Below are 16,442 nucleotides of genomic sequence, written 5' to 3' on the forward strand. Positions count from 1 at the left end.
CGCAGGTGATTTTAGGGGTGATTTCTTTGGGGTGAGGTTCAAGCAGATATTCCCTGGGAGCACAAGTAAGGCACAGATACAGTGGAATACGATACCAAAACAGTGCAGGCGAAATCGGGACACAAGTAAGGCACAGATACAGTGGAATACGATACCAAAACAATGCTGGCGAAATCGGGACACAAGTAAGGCGCAGATACAGTGGAATACGATACCAAAACAATGCAGGCGAGATCGGGGCACAAGTAAGGCGCACCAAGGAGCGAGTGGAGCGAACTCAGAATTCCAAATCTAAACAATTCAGGTGTTGCCCTGTACCAATATGATACTCAATGTACCAAAAAACCTTGACAAATGGAGACATTGCAATCCTGAAAAACTGTATCTTTCAATTACGTCCATGGATGCTGGAAAAATTCCCTTTTCTCTACCATAACTTAATTGCTTTTCCTCACACCTTTTCCCAAGCACAAATACCAACACATGCATACAGATTTAAGACTGTCTTCTTAGAATCCTTAAACCTTCAGGGTTTCTCCCATCCACACACACACAACCTCTGCTAAAACCGAAGAATTCACTTTGGACCCAGCCCTCACTATTGTGTTACACATCAATGAGGTGGCCAGGGCAGTGAACTTCCATTTCCACACTCTGAAGAACATCCTTCCTCCATCCCTGTCACCCCAAAAGCCCGGTCCATACATTCTGGACTTTGGAATACCATCCTTCGCAGGTGCACACCATCGCACTACTACAAGTGTACTGAATTTGGTGGCAAGCCTTGTCCATTTTCCCTGCAGATTTGATCACATAACTCTCTGACACTATGACCTCTTCTGACTCCCCTTTGCAGGCAAAATGTGATTAAAAATGTTATTTAATCTATAGTGTCAAAATTGACTCTTTAAGGCCTAAAGCATATCAAATAACTTATGGTTTATTTGTTGTAATCACTGCTGTTTTAAAAAATTACAGACTTGTTTTTTAGATTCTGAAGTTTACCGGAGATTGTTAGAGTGCCATACAGAGAGAGTTTCGTCATTATTTTCCTACTCTGCCAAAACATATTTAGAAAGAAGATCAATAATATGTTCCTTCTTCAGGGCAAAACAGGTTCTGTACAGCTTGTTCTCATCACTTGTTATATATCACAAATAAAACAGAAACTCAAAATCTGTGCATCCATTGTTGTTGGCTCTCCAAAGTTATCAAAAGGCAATTTGCAGTTCTAATCAAAATCCTACATAAATAAATGAATTGAATTAAACATCTGACAGGTTAGTCCTGTTCAATAAATTGAGTTAATTCAGCAGAGACCAAAAAGTCCAAAAAGACTTCACTTTCAAACCAGCCCAAGCTGACTGATCACCGCCTCCTCGTGCCTGCAAAACTTCAGTTTGAACTGGGAGAGTGTTTAAGCCGGAAAAGTTTTATTTTTGCAATCTCTCTCTTGCGACTTTCTTCTCTTCAATGTACGTTAAAAAGGCAGCTACATTTTGCTTATTTTCTTCTGCAAAATTCCCTATTATCTGTTTCCAAGTGTTGGCATGCATGTCTAAACATAACTACATAGCGTACGATGTGATTTTTTTTCCTTTTTTGTGATTTTCAAACGAAGCAACACAGATGCGTGTAATGTGATCATACACTGCCAGCGCCATAACTTATACACACAAGTCCAATTTTCTCGTGGTGAGAGCAACGTGGGTCTGTGACTAAACTGACTATTTTTATATGACGCATGTTGCTGCTGAGGTGATTTGCCTGCCTGCACGAGACCCAATCATGACGAATATGTGATTGTGTAAAATAAAACAATTCTGAAGTTCGACTCTGAAGGTGGTGAGTTTATCGGGCATTTAAAAGTGCCAGGGTATCCAATTTCACCCTTATATGCGTTCATTTTCTTTACAGTGGGAACATCGTTTCAGGGGTTTCAGAACCTTGATCATCAGCCTAAGCAATGAATAATGTGATATATTTCTGGCTGATGGTTAACACATATCTTACATTTCTTTTCATCGTGTGCTCGGCGATATTACCAACCTGTCGGGAAATCAAACCCCGCGTGCTTTTTGTCGTCCGAGGTTCACCTTTAAAGCTTTCCAGGAAAATCTTTTTTTTCTCGGCTCACCATTAAGTTATGAAAGCAAAACCCAATATGAACGTGCGTATTGTTTTAGCCCATAATAATGAATATTTAATCTGATTCAAATGAAATCTGTGAATTTCCCAGTGCGTCGCGAGCCTGCCTTTATTGTTTTGTGAATTGTAATGGGTATTGTTAATATTAATGCTCATTGCTGACAGCCTCGCTCTGTCATTTTGATTGACAGGCGACTTTATGAGTGGCTTTGAGAGCACATGAAGAGAATCCAGATCTTGTGACTACTGTTTTTGAGAGTAGATGTATTTAAATGGCACAGGAGATTCTCTGGGGTCTGTGAATGTTTTGTGATATCCGTTCCTCAGGGTTCATAGGTCTGGTTCACAGTCAGCTGGCAGAAGAAAACCCCATAGTCTCTGGAGAAGGCGCTACATTTGGAAGACGATTTGTTGGTGAAAGCATTGAGTAGAAGAGTAGGAAGCATGGAGTTTACAAGCAGGGGGCCTTATTTATGAAGGCCTTGCGTCAGTTTTGCGCCGCCGGTGCGTCACTTTTTGTGACGCACCAGCGGTGTAAAAAATGCGCCTTGTTGCGCCATATTTAAAAAGTGACGCATCTAGGTTGGTGCGTCACTTTTTAAACCCCTGCGCCACATTATACCTGCGTCAGGTATAATGTATGCAGAGGGGGCGTTCCCCCGCAAAAAGCCTCTCAATAGTGATGCAGTGAAATCTATGAGATTTTACTGCGTCACTTTTAGGAGGCTGTTGCGTCAAAATCTTGCGCCTGCCTCACAGCAGGCGTAAGACTGACGCAAGCCCTTTCACATGGGGCTTTCCCCATGTGAAAGGACGCGTTGCTGGAGTTGCGTCACTTTTGTGACACACTCCAGCAATGCGTCACTTTTGCGCTTACAGATACGTCAGAAATACTGACGTATCTGTAACTCCTTGCGACATGATGCGTCATACATTAAATATGACGCATCAGGAATGTCGTAAGGAGTGCGCAGTGAAAAGTGACGCATCGCTGTTTTCACTCAGCGATGTGTCACTTTTCATAAATGAGGCCCAGGGTTCGGTGATGGCGAGACAACGGAATAGGTTTTCATTTGTGATGTCTCTATTCCAACATTTTTGATAGTCGATCTTGCATCAAGCAGGGCTCTGGCTATAGTGGATGCAGAAGAAGGGGTGTGTGCTCTGTAGGGTCTAGAAGGCTGTGGGGAATGTAAGCCACTGTGCTTGGGCATTAATGTTGGGGCCAACCCATTGGCTAGGGAGTAGAGGATAGTGTCATTACAATTCAGCAGGATCAGGGCTACTTAGACAGATGAATGTTGAAGGCCTAGAAATCGGATCATGAACCATGGCTTAGCAATTGTGACCAGGGCCGGCTTTAGCGCTGGCGGCGACCTGTGCAACAATGTTTGTTGGCGCCTTGCTCTCTACTACCTTTTAACAGTGCCCCATCAGGTCTACATAACCACTCTCTCTCTCAGATGCATTTAATAGTGCCACATATACCAGTGGAGGGTGCCAGAACACTTAACATCACATACACATTACACAGAGACAATCAATCATATGTGTGTAGATCAGTGTATAGGGAATGTTACATAAGCCAGAAGACTACAAGGTGAGTCACATGTCATCCATACTGGTAGACAGTATAGTTTAAGAGTGCTTGGTCTGGAGAAGGACAGACTCGGAATGTAAAACATAATCCCAGGGTTGGGGGTTACATTTAATAATTAGGATTTTTTTTACCAAAATGAACCCTTTTTGAAACATTAGAATTATGAAAGACGGAGGAAAACATCACAATACTCTACTCTATACCTTGCAGTATGCATGCAGCTCTTCAATGGCAGTTATTACCTCACTGCTCCATGTTAGGATTTTAATATCTACAATGCTAGTAACCAAAGGATCTCTCTGACAAAAGCACTGACCTATATATACTACCCTATCCCCCTCGGTATTAACATCTCGACTGAGGGAGATTGGGGTCCGGGGGGCGGCCCTGGGACTCCTTTCCTCATTTCTCAATCATAGAGAGCAAAGGGTGATGCTGGGTCCGTTTCTATCTCCATCCCTGTCTGTGCAATGTGGGGTCCCTCAAGGGTCAGCGCTTAGTCCTACCCTTTTTAACATCTATGTGACCCCCCTTGCCAGACTTATTAGATCTTTCGGGATGGAGGTACTGTCCTATGCGGATGACACCCAGATCCTCGTCTCTCTCTCCCAGTCAGTTACGTCGACTGCCGCCAACTTTAGATCTTGCATGGAGGCAGTCGGCCAATGGATGATTCACAATTCATTGAAATTGAACGGGGAGAAGACCGAGGTGATGGTGTTTGGAGGAAAGGAAGAGATCTGGTCTGCTGAGTGGTGGCCGGATTCACTGGGTGCCTGCCCCGATCCCACCTCCTCAGCTAAAATCTGGGGGTTATGATCGATCCTACCCTTAGCATGTGCCAACAGGTCAACAGGACTGTATCGACCTGTTGGGGGATCATCCATATACTAAGAAAAATCAGGCACTATCTTTTCCTTCAGGCAAGAAAGCAATTGGCCGTCGCCCTCCTGGGCTCTCGTCTGGACTATTGCAATGCGCTGTATGCTGGACTGAATAAAAGTCAGCTACAGCGCCTGCAGGTGGTCCAGAACGCAGCAGCCAGATTTGTTCTCGATCTACCACGACGTGCCTCTGCCACCGATGCCCGGAAGCAGCTTTACTGGCTTCCCGTCGTGGACCGTATCCTCTTTAAGTCCATGTGTATGGTCTTTAAGGCTTTAGCTAAAACCAGCCCTACTGGCATTGGATCTATTCTGTCTCACTACAATCCTGGCAGGAACCTCCGTTCCTCATACAAACTTCTTCTTTCTGTGCCTCGTGTCCGGAAGACCAGATGGGGGGGTAAGGCTTTTTCCAATCTTGCCCCAAAATGGTGGAATGCTCTCCCTCTTGAAGTAAGGTCTCTCCCCACTCTCCAAGCTTTTAGATCTGCCTTAAAGACCCACCTCTTTGTACGCGCATACCTGTAGTGGTGCTCTGCAAATTCTGATCTTTTTTGATAGGCGCCCTGACACCTTCGGGTTTAGTTTGCGCGATACAAATTGCATAATAAATAAATAAATAAATATATGCACTTTGTGATCTGAATGGTACACATTTATTGCAGCAGGCACAAAAACCCTCTGTGCTGCCATAACATGAGTTAAAACGTCCACTTGACAAAACTCCTTCTCTGTCCTAGAAAAACACCAATCACTAGAGTTATCTTGACATTTTTATTGTTATATGAAAATTGCAGAGGCCAGCAATGCAGCAGCAGGTGCTTTTAAGATAATAAAATACTTCCAAACAGGCGCCCATTAGAGGAGTCAGCAACTGGTGCGGCGGCACCAGTTGCACTGCCCTAGAGCCAGCCCTGAGTGTGACATTGGCCCTAGGGCAAGTGCGGTGAAGTGGGACCTTCATACCCCTGGACTATGGTTCCACTGCACCTACTCCACCGTTGACAACTATGCTCCTGATCATGACATCTCGCAGTATTTGCAAGAGTGTGTCTGAGAAGAAGGGTGTTAGATGTGGAGCCTGGAATAGATAAACTTGGGGTTTGGAGACTAGACATTGGGATTGGCTTGTTATGACTGGGAGGATCAGGAGGACTGTGCATTGAGCAAGCAAAACCACGAGATTAGACTGCTGAGTTGCTAGAATGGTGGAATGGAACTGTGGGACTCTGTGGTACTCATCTACCTACATTCCACATTCAGAGGTCTGTTGAATGTGGTAGAATGAAGGAGGGTTGGAGGTTCTCTCAGTGACAGTTGCGGAGAAGAGCTAATGAAAGCTATGGCCAATAAACATATCTCTTGTGGTATTTCATGTGTGGAGTATTTTTTCATACCACACTACTACAATGCGGGCGACGAGGAGGCCACAGTGAAGAATTCACAGGGTGTGCAGTCAGCTGATAGATGCTGGAATTTGGATTTACTGTTCATGAACGAAGATGAGAAACACCAAGTTGATGCCTTTTATGAAGAGTCAGGCCTAGAACTGTGTTAAATTTGTGTCACTGTGAGGGGGATTATGCACTTTAGACTGGAAGCCAGGATAAAAAAAAACTGTTTTTTAAAAACTTTGGAGGTGTCATCTTTAGTGCGAGCAGGGCTGGTGTTTAACGGTACACTAGTTATCTACACACGAGCGAAGATCAGGCCACGTGCTCATACCGTGTGAAGGCATTTTGTTGTAGCGTGCCAGCTCCTGTGCATTTTTGTCCCACAGCGAAGCAGTAAGCCGTTACTCTTGAGTCATCGATGAGTACGCTTGGCGCGACACAGTACATTGATGACTTTCGCGACCATATTGAATTGGAAACCAGTAGTTTAGGCCTAAACTGTGATGCACACACATATTGATGGTGTGTCGCATTGTAATTGGCCCCATAGGAGGCATTCATAGTGGAAGTATTCTACACTGTGACAAGTACACATATCGGGTCACACGCTGTTTATTCGGTTCACCAGGAAACATACACACAATTTGTCAGTGTGTTACTGTTTATTTAAGCATTTTGCGCACACATTTTGATGGTGTGTTACAGTTCTTTCAGCTTTCATGGAAACATGTATTATGAAAATATAATTCTCTGTGATGCACACACAAATTAAAGGAGTGTCTCTACTGTTGTCTTTAGAAGCAAGCTTGATCAACAGTAGCATATATAAATAGTTACACCATTTCCCACAGTAATCACTATATCCGCTTAACCGCGACGGCAATTCCTCCGCGGTGCGGCGGTTTAGCACATGGCGCAGGGCCGCGATGGCCAACAGATGTGCGCAGCACTACAAACATAGTGCGCGCAACGGCCGTTGGCCGTCAGAAGCAGCGGAGGGGGCTAGAAAGCCATGTACTTGTTTATGGTATTATTCATTGATTTATGATAGGTCTGATTTCTCATCATTTAAAGATTTTTTTTAAATAAATTATAGTTTGGGCTTATTGCAGTAGAAACAGTCGGGGTCAAGGGAAGTGCATGCACATCAATTGTCAGGAGTTGTTGGCAGGGTTGTTTGCAATTTGTTGTTTCACAGAAAAAAGAGTGAAATTTTGAGTGATGTTGCGCATGGGCAATGTATAAGAGGTATGTTATGTGAGCAAGTTAAGAGGCCTTCATTCAAAACATCTAGCAGAGTTGGCCAATATATTTTGGGACTATTGTTTGAGCAATGGAATATCTATTAGAATGGAGCTTTACCTGTGATGAGCAATGGAGTAGCATATTAGATTTTCTAGGAATTTTATAGAAACAAGTGGTTGGATATTAGACCACAACATCCTTCTTATGATTCTCATGATACATACGATTTTGCTTTCTTTAGAATAGATTTATTTGCAAACTGATTTCCACTTCCAAAATTCTTCAGCTGGAGACTGTATTCAGAAATTTATGTGAAAGATGCATTCTTTCAGTACTGGATGGGTCTAATACATTATGCGTATCATTTGAAATTATATCTGTGATCTAGCTCAAACCTAATAAATTGATCAGGGATAAACTCTCTATATCTTCACACTACTTTGGCCCATACACATTCACCCAAATCCCTGATGTGCTGGGCTCAAGTATATGTATCATTCTCCAACCTTCTTTACTGCTAAAACTTATATTTAAACCTACTGTATTTTATATAAATTTAACATATTTAATCGACTTTTCAGCTACTTGGTCGATGAACCAACTAGCTGAAGAGTTGATGGGCCACCATGGAAGGACCTGAACCACAAAATACCTACAGGCACATTTAAACATTACCTCAAAGAAGAAGGGAGAGATTCAACGTTTTGAGACACCGCACCCAAGTTTCCTAACGGCTCTAAATATTCAAAAGGACATTATTGACGATTCTGAGGCGAGACTGCCGATAACCAGATCCAGCGTTCACCTTTATGGGAACGTTCATCCTAATCCGCCCGCAACCTAGGCGTCCTGTTTGGGCCTAGCCTCCAGCTGGATGCCTTCGTCAATAAAACCACGGCGACTTGCATGCTATTACTTCGCATGCTACGGAAGATTCTTCCGTTATTTCCCCCTGCGGCAAGGACGGAAGCAGTGCGGAGTATCATCCTCAGTAGATTAGACTACTGCAACGCACTGCTTTTGGGGGCCCCTAACACTCTGGTCTCGAAGCTGCAACGGGTGCAGAATATGGCAGCCAAGTTGGCCCTTTCACGACCGCGGTCTGCCTCTTCTTCTCCTGCGCTTTCGGATCTTCATTGGCTCCCTGTCCAAGAACGGATCTGTTATAAATCTTCCTGTTTGGTCTTCAGAGCTCTGCATGGGCTGGGGCCAGTGATGTTGAAAGATATATTTCCCTGGTACTCTATCGCTAGGCCTTTGAGATCTTCCTCGGCGTTCCTGGTGACAATTCCCAGGATAAAAAGGGTGAGGATGGGCGGTCGCTCTTTCAGTTTTGCGGCCGCCAAACTATGGAACTCCTTACCGATGTCCCTAAGGTGCAAACAGGACCTTATGTCTTTTAAAAAGGATCTCAAAAGTCACTTCTTCCCGAGAGCAGTGTAGTGTTAAACATCTGTAGGTAATGTTTTGATCGAAGCGCCAGGATACCCTTTGGGTGACAGCTGCGCTCAATAAGTGTGACTACAATTACAATTACAATTACAATTACAATCTAATCAGTGATGTATGCTTATGATTGTCACACAGTTTCTATTGGACAGAAGCTTCATGACCAGTTTCATCGATTCATTAAAACTGACAGTTATTCTGTTATGTAAGTCAACACCCCCTTCCGTTTATCGATAAAGGATCAAGACTCATTGGAAAAGTACTAAGCTATTTCTCTAATCACAGTTTTTCAGGATAAGAACTCTCTGTAAATTCTAGCCACGTTTGCACAGTTTCAAAGGTATACTGTGAGGTTCTCTTCTTTTTTGCGGCCAGTAGGAATCCTTCAACTATCATTTATATTACAATTACACAGTGACTTTTGAGGCAGAACCCTGATGAAAGCGATGCCGAAACGTGCATAGTACAACAACATACCGCCAGTTCCTGTTCATTGTGTTTATTTGTCATCACATTGTTATATGGAGATCACATGCATTATTAGTGAATTGTCTTTTGAAAATATTTAGGCCCTTAAGACCTAAATACCGTGTATCATGTATCATTAACTTGACTAGTACTACACTGAATGATTGAAATACTTGAATATTCTCTCTTATATATAATTCTACGAAATAAGTAATTATTTTGAATATAAATCTTGAGATTGATTGTCAATGTTTCAGTTGAATTGAAATTGTTATGCCCACGTAGGTTGCTATTCGCCTTGCCCAGGTGTTAATGGATGTTAGACCACAACATCCTTCTTATGATTCTTATTATACTGAAGACTTAGCTATCTTTGGAATAGATTTATTTGCAAACTGATTGCCACTTCCAAAATTCTTCAGCTGGAGACTGCATTCAGAGATTTGTGTGAAAGATGCATTCCTTCAGGACTTGATGGATCAAATACCTTATGCGTATTATTCGCAATTATAGCAAGTGATCCAGCGCAAACCCAATAAATTGATCAGGGATAAATACTCAATATCTTCGCACTACTTTGGCCCATAAACATTCACCCAATTCCCAGATGCGCTGGGGTCAAGTTTCTGTATCATTCTCCAAACTTCCTTACTGCTAAAACTTATATTTAAACATCCTGTATTTTATATATATTTAACATATGTAATCAACTTTTCATCTACTTGGCCGATGAACCAACTAGCTGAAGAGTTGATGGTAATGGAAATTCTAAGAACAATAACAATCAACAATTTGACTGAAAGAACCACAGACTCCTGATACATTTCAATAATTTGTATCTAGTAATAATAAATGCTCAAAGCAAACGCTATAAACTCTAATACTGGAAACCTCATGAGAGAGTAACAAACTAATCACAGCAATAATGGAAATAACATCTCAAATATACGTTGCAAAGAGTGGATAGATGAAGAGACATTAGATTCAAATTAAAATATATTGACATTAACCATTAATTTCGGAGGGATAGAGATAGAGACAAAGCAAAAAGAAAATGCAAATGCGACAAATATATTTCTGCAATGTTGAATGCAAACCCAATGGATCTGTAAAGGGGAAAACCGCCACCCAGGCCTAGGCAGTAGTGAGGGACCCCTGAACTAAGAGTCGAGGATCAAAGATGCTGGAAATCAGGACAGGGACAGGACAGGAACAGCAAGGCCTCTCAGCAAACCGACGAACAGCTTCGTACCCCTCATCTTGGACACCTCAACCTAAGTGATCTCTCTCTCGACGGCATCACCCATACCACACCACCAAAGCACCTATTCTGATACTTTAAAATTACACGTCTGTCCCACAATGGTTGCGATCTTCACATTTTCTAAGTAACTGATTAGTTGGTTTCTAGGGGTAGGATGTCACTCCATCATGAAATCATTCAACTATACCATTGTTCAAAATAATTTTCCAATCCTCTCTCTCATCTGTACACATGTTACAAATTTGTTATTCAATTTATTAAATTCAGCGACTTCTGGTTCAGTTTCTCACGGTGACACTGGCTTGGCTGGCAGACGTCTTTGTCTTTCACCAGGTCAGGCTCTTTCAGCTTAGCACAGCAGTTCAGTTACGTGGTCACATGGTTCTTGCTCGCACACAAATCTACCTTCTCTCGAGTTTGGTCAATTTACGAACATGAAGGACTCTTTTACCACTAAAAGAACAGGAAATAGACATTGATTAGGGAAACGATAATACAATTCTCACGGTTTACCACACAATTTAGCACTAATCCATTATTAATGTGTCAGCCTAGCATAGTTTAAGCAGAAAACAGCGTTATTTGTGAGTTTAAAGCATCACACACCATGCATTTTATGAATTGCACATTAAGCCTTGCCATGCAAAACCCTTTAATCCATTCTAAACACGAGATTATTACATTTACGGTTATTTACTCATTAATTCTGATTAGTTTGTGCATATTTGCAAAGTAAGCTTCCCACATTAGTGTAAATGTGCACATTAGTCGTTTAGAAACTACTCACTGTATTATAGGGGTGTTCAATTGAGTGTTCAATTTGCGAAATCCTACTCCATCAACCCCCCCGGATGGCTTTTAGGAGCCATCATAACTACTCACCATACCGAGTGCCACCTTTTTATCTAAAATCCACTACTCTTTCTTCTTTTATGGCACCCTTGACTAAATGTTTGATCATATCATAGTATTCTTCATTTCTTTCCTCAATTTTTATTTCTTCTTTCTCTTTATTCCCTTTCTTTTGTTCGTTTTATCTCTTTCACCTTTTCTTTCTCCTAAGCATTTACAACACTTATACATTGTTAATATTACTAGAACTATTATTGCTACTGAAAATATTGGCATTATAAATGTTTTTAATAAACTACTTCCAAATGTAGAAAACCATTTACTTATCACAGAGAAAGTCTCTCCCACACACTGGCAACCTCCAGTTGGGTTAAATCATTATGTAATTTTGTAATGTTTCTTAGATATCCTTCTATCCCTTTACTTTATCCGGGATATAAGTCCAGCAGTGTTGAACTCTCAACATGCGACAGACTTCACCCTCTTTTGCTAAAAGAATGTCAAGGACAAGTCGATTTTGTAAAGCCATTGGTCTGATTGCCACCATTTTGGTATCAATCATCAAAAAACCACCAGCAGTATCTGATGATAAACGATGAACCACTATGGATAATTTTCTAACTTTACGCAAATTCAGAACTACTCCAACTGAGGGTATCAGTGCACCAAAAATATCACCTACTATTTCTGAAAAACCTGCTCTTTTACTACGTATTAGTCCTTGGTTTTCTTCATTGACACTGATGCTCTTTCGGTCCATATGATATACTTTTGGAAAAACAATCCCAAAGTAACAGCTTCCATACCAATGTGCAGGTAACCTATAATAGACTTTCTTACCACACATAATATAAAACGGGGAAAACAGGATCAGTTCCATCCTTTAATCTCCATCCTCCAGTAATTTGGAAAGTATGCTCACATTCACTAGTGCCAATGAAATAGTTTTTGTAATTAGTCTTTGATCTATATAAACACAGTTTCTCTTTCTGTGACCAATCCAGGGGCATTACAGCGTATTTCTCACCTTTTTCATAATTTCCTTCTCTAAAAGCCCACGGTGGTGCCTGTGATTTCTGTTTATCAGCTTTCTCTTGGAAACTTGCTCTTCTATTTTCTACCATATTCAAGAACAATTTCTCTTCAACATGTAAACTACAAGTTAAGTTATTCTTGTAAGCATATTCTATATCTAAGGTTTTAGTAATATGGAAGAAATCTACTAAATAGAGTGCATATTTACCACTTACTACTTTATTTAGTTCCCTTACAATTAGAACTTCTGAAAATACAACATCTATGTCAATATATTGATACTCTAACTTACCTGGCAAGTAAAATAGGCTGCTGAGAACACTACATGACACACCATATGTTACCTTTGTCAATCACATTCATTGTGTTAGTATACTCATATAACAACTTAGTAAATGCATTTAATGAAAAATCACTAATAGATTTGTCATGATGGAGATTGCTTCCATCCAATTGTTTTATGTTAATATTCATATTTGTTTTAGAAACATCTTTCATACCTTCAATTGGTACTTCATTAGTATTATTTTCATTGTTATTGACATTAAGGATAGGTATGACAACAATTAACAACATCCATAGGAGTGTTAATAGGGAAATATTACATAAGCAACCTTTAATACACCTACGTTTTAGACTAGATTTTTGTTGTCCAGTCACTTCTACGTCTGCCTTTTTAAATGTGCTACAAAAATTCAAAAGTCTGAACATGTTCTAGTCTATAATCAAAAAATTGTAATCTATATGGACTCTATTCTATACAAAAATACAAAATGTTTCTAAAAAAAAATTATGTGTAATCCTTCACTTCTAGGCTTTCTTCTTTAACCCCTTTCTTTTATTTTTCAATTTTTGGGTCTTTCTTGAGTCTTAGACCTGAGCATTGCTACTTTTTAAAATTGAAGTCACAGTATATTTGTGCAGCCTAGTTTTACATTTGTACTGTGAAAGCTACTCACTGGCGGGAAGGCAGGCTGATTAGAGAGTCTTCACCCCCAGGTATCTACTGTTCGGGGAGTAGGACGTGGGAACTGCGACGCGAGGCTTGCCTGGATGGCCGCCATATTGAAGCGGGCCAAGGCTGAGCGCTCTAGTCTTTCTCCTCCCGGGTCTTCAAAAGTCGGGATGGCGCGATCTTGGGACCTGACTGCTCCTGAGGCTTGAACCGGGAGCTTGCTAGTGCACGCTGCTATTTTAACATCTCACTAAATTGTTTTTACTTAGACCGGAGCATCGCTACTTTTTAATATTGAAGTCACGGTATATTTGTGCAGCCTAGTTTTACATTTGCACTGTGAAAGCTACTCACTGGCGGGAAGGCAGGCTGGTTAGAGAGTCTGCACCCCCAGGTATCTACAGGTCGGGGACTGGGACGTGGGGACTGGGACGTGGGAACTCCGACGCGAGGCTTGCCTGGACGTCCGCCATATTAAAGCGGGCCAAGGCTGAGCGCTCTAGTCTTTCTCCTCCCGGGTCTTCAAAAGTCGGGATGGCGCCACCGCGCAGCGTGCCAAAGGCAAGCCCGTCTGCGCCCGTCCGCGCTGAGCCTGCGCCTTGCGCCTTAACCCCTGGTCAAGTCACCCCGAACACAGTAAGTCGCCACACCTATAACCGAGGGACCCGGTGGGCTCTAGGGGGAGAGGACAGATCATTGGGCTGTGTAGGCTTGGAAATGTGTAAGGACATGCAGGCTAGACCCATCAATGCCCAATTTGCTACAAGGTCCTCCCTAAGGTTCTTTGGCAGAACGTCAAGACCATCTCCAATATAAACAGAGAGAGGGTGAAGTGGGAACATGCCGTGGTAAATTGTCTGTTGCTAAACGCTAGATCTTTAGTGAAACTAGTAGCTTTGATTCTGCTGGACCTGTCTGCCGCATTCAATACGGTTAATCATGGGATTCTGTTGGAGAGACTGAGGGAGGCCGGGGTGGGTGGCACTGCCCTGCACTGGTTTCGCTCCTTCGTGCAGGATAGGAAGCAGGCTGTGTCCCTTCCTCCGTTTCAATCGGCTTTCTCCCCAGTGTCTCACGGGGTGCCTCAAGGCTCGTCCATTAGCCCGATTTTATTTAACGTATATCTCAAACCACTGATCACGTTGATAAAATCTCATAGGCTAGAGGCGATCAATTATGCTGACGACACTCAACTCATCCTCTCTTGGGAGGGTGAGGAATCGATCCCTTTGGAATCCTTTCATGACTGTTTACGAGACACAGCTGGCTGGCTACACAACGACTCACTACAGTTTAACACCTCCAAAACCGAGGTTCTGTTCTGTGCCGGATGTCGCATCCCTCGCCCTTTCCCGGTGGATTTATGGCCCCCTGAATCCTCGGAAAAACCCCAACCGGTCACAGCTGTCCGCAATCTGGGTGTTATGATGGACAATAAACTCAGCATGGAATCCCAGGTTGCGAAAACAGTATCCACCTGCTCGGCCCTCATTCGCTCCCTACGTAAGATCCTGCCACTACTTCCCTTACAGGCCCAGGCCTTAATAGTTAGGTGTACTATTCTTAGCCGCCTTGACTATTGCAATGCGTTGCTACTCGAGTCTCCAGCCATGCTGTTAGACAGACTCCAAAGAGTACAATCTGCCGCTGCTAAATCAGCCCTTGGTTGGCCTAGGAGATCATCGGCCACAGCGGCGATGGCCGAACTACACTGGCTTCCGCTGAAACAACGAGTGGCCTTCAAATCCCTCTGTCTGGTTTTCAAAGCCCTGCAGGGACTTGGGCCCAGCTCTCTACAAGCCATGTTTGACTGGTACATCCCAACCAAAGCCCTTCGCTCTACAACGGCATTCCTTGTAAAAGTACCGAGATTCAAAAAAGTTAGGACCGGAGGCAAATCTTTCAGAGTTGCAGCTGCTAAACTATGGAACAGCTTGCCCCTAGACATCCGTCAAATGAAAGAACTCCTCCCTTTCAGGAAACGGGTCAAAACCTGGCTGTTTCCTAAATGTTAACTTCCTGGCCACTTTACTACTGCCCCTGTGCTTCCCCCTTCTGGAGATATCTCAGCGCCAGGATGCCTGTAAGGTGACAGCCGCGCTATACAAATGTTTTAAATAAATAAATAAATAAATAAACACAGCATTGAATTAGCGGACTTGATACAGGACACAAAAGTAAAGATTGTGTTTATAACTGAATCATGGACGATTGCAGCATCAGGCCCAGACATTGTTAAAGCTACCCCCCCTGGCTACGGGTGCTTTGTTCAGAACAGAGATGGGAAGAGAGGTGGTGGATTGGCGATTATCTATCACACCTCTGTCCGAGGGAGCTTCCAGCTGGCTGCTACTGATCTGGGAGAAGCATTGGCTTTTAATTTTATCTTGTCAGATCATCAAACCCTCAGAGGCTGTCTACTCCACAGGCCCCCTGGGGCCAAGGCTTCATTCCTAGCGGCACTAGGCAATCTGTTAGAAGAAGCAGTATGTGCTAAGACATTTACTGTTCTTGGCGATTTTAACTTTCATCTGGAGTGCACATCCGATACGGATACCCGGGAACTCATGGAATTGCTGGAAGGGGTCGAGCTAAGGCAAAGGGTGATGGGCCCAACACACAAGGCAGGGCACACCCTAGATGGTGTTTTTTCTAACCATCCTAACCTGGCTGTTACGGCAATAAGCCCGGTCTCCTGGTCCGATCACGCCACAGTGTATTTTAATATTACATTGGTGCCCCCCCCCCTAGGCCAAGTAAGGTGAGGAATCCAGCCAGGACAGTTAGGAAGTGGAAAAGCATAGAAGGTGAGGCCCTCGAGGACCTACTTAGATCCTCGATGTCGCCCCTCCCAATTAATGTGGAGGAAGCGGCAACAGCCTATACCAACTGGGTGGACAATGCATGTCTACGTTTAGTACCGCCAAAAACCTACCATTCCACTTGCTCAAGTCCTTCGGCCCCGTGGTTTTCAGAAGAGATTAGAGATCACAAAGCGATTTGCAAAAAACTGGAAAGAAACTGGCGAACAAATTACTGTGAGGCTGATAAAAAGATACTCAAACTAGAGCGGGCAGTGTACAAAGAAATGATTGCAAAGGCTAAACGCGCTTTTTTCACGTAGAGCATTAATGAGGCAAGCAATTAA

Source organism: Lissotriton vulgaris, chromosome 3_1 (assembly GCF_964263255.1).
Source record: "Lissotriton vulgaris chromosome 3_1, aLisVul1.2, whole genome shotgun sequence".
NCBI classification, from domain to species: Eukaryota; Metazoa; Chordata; class Amphibia; order Caudata; family Salamandridae; genus Lissotriton; species Lissotriton vulgaris.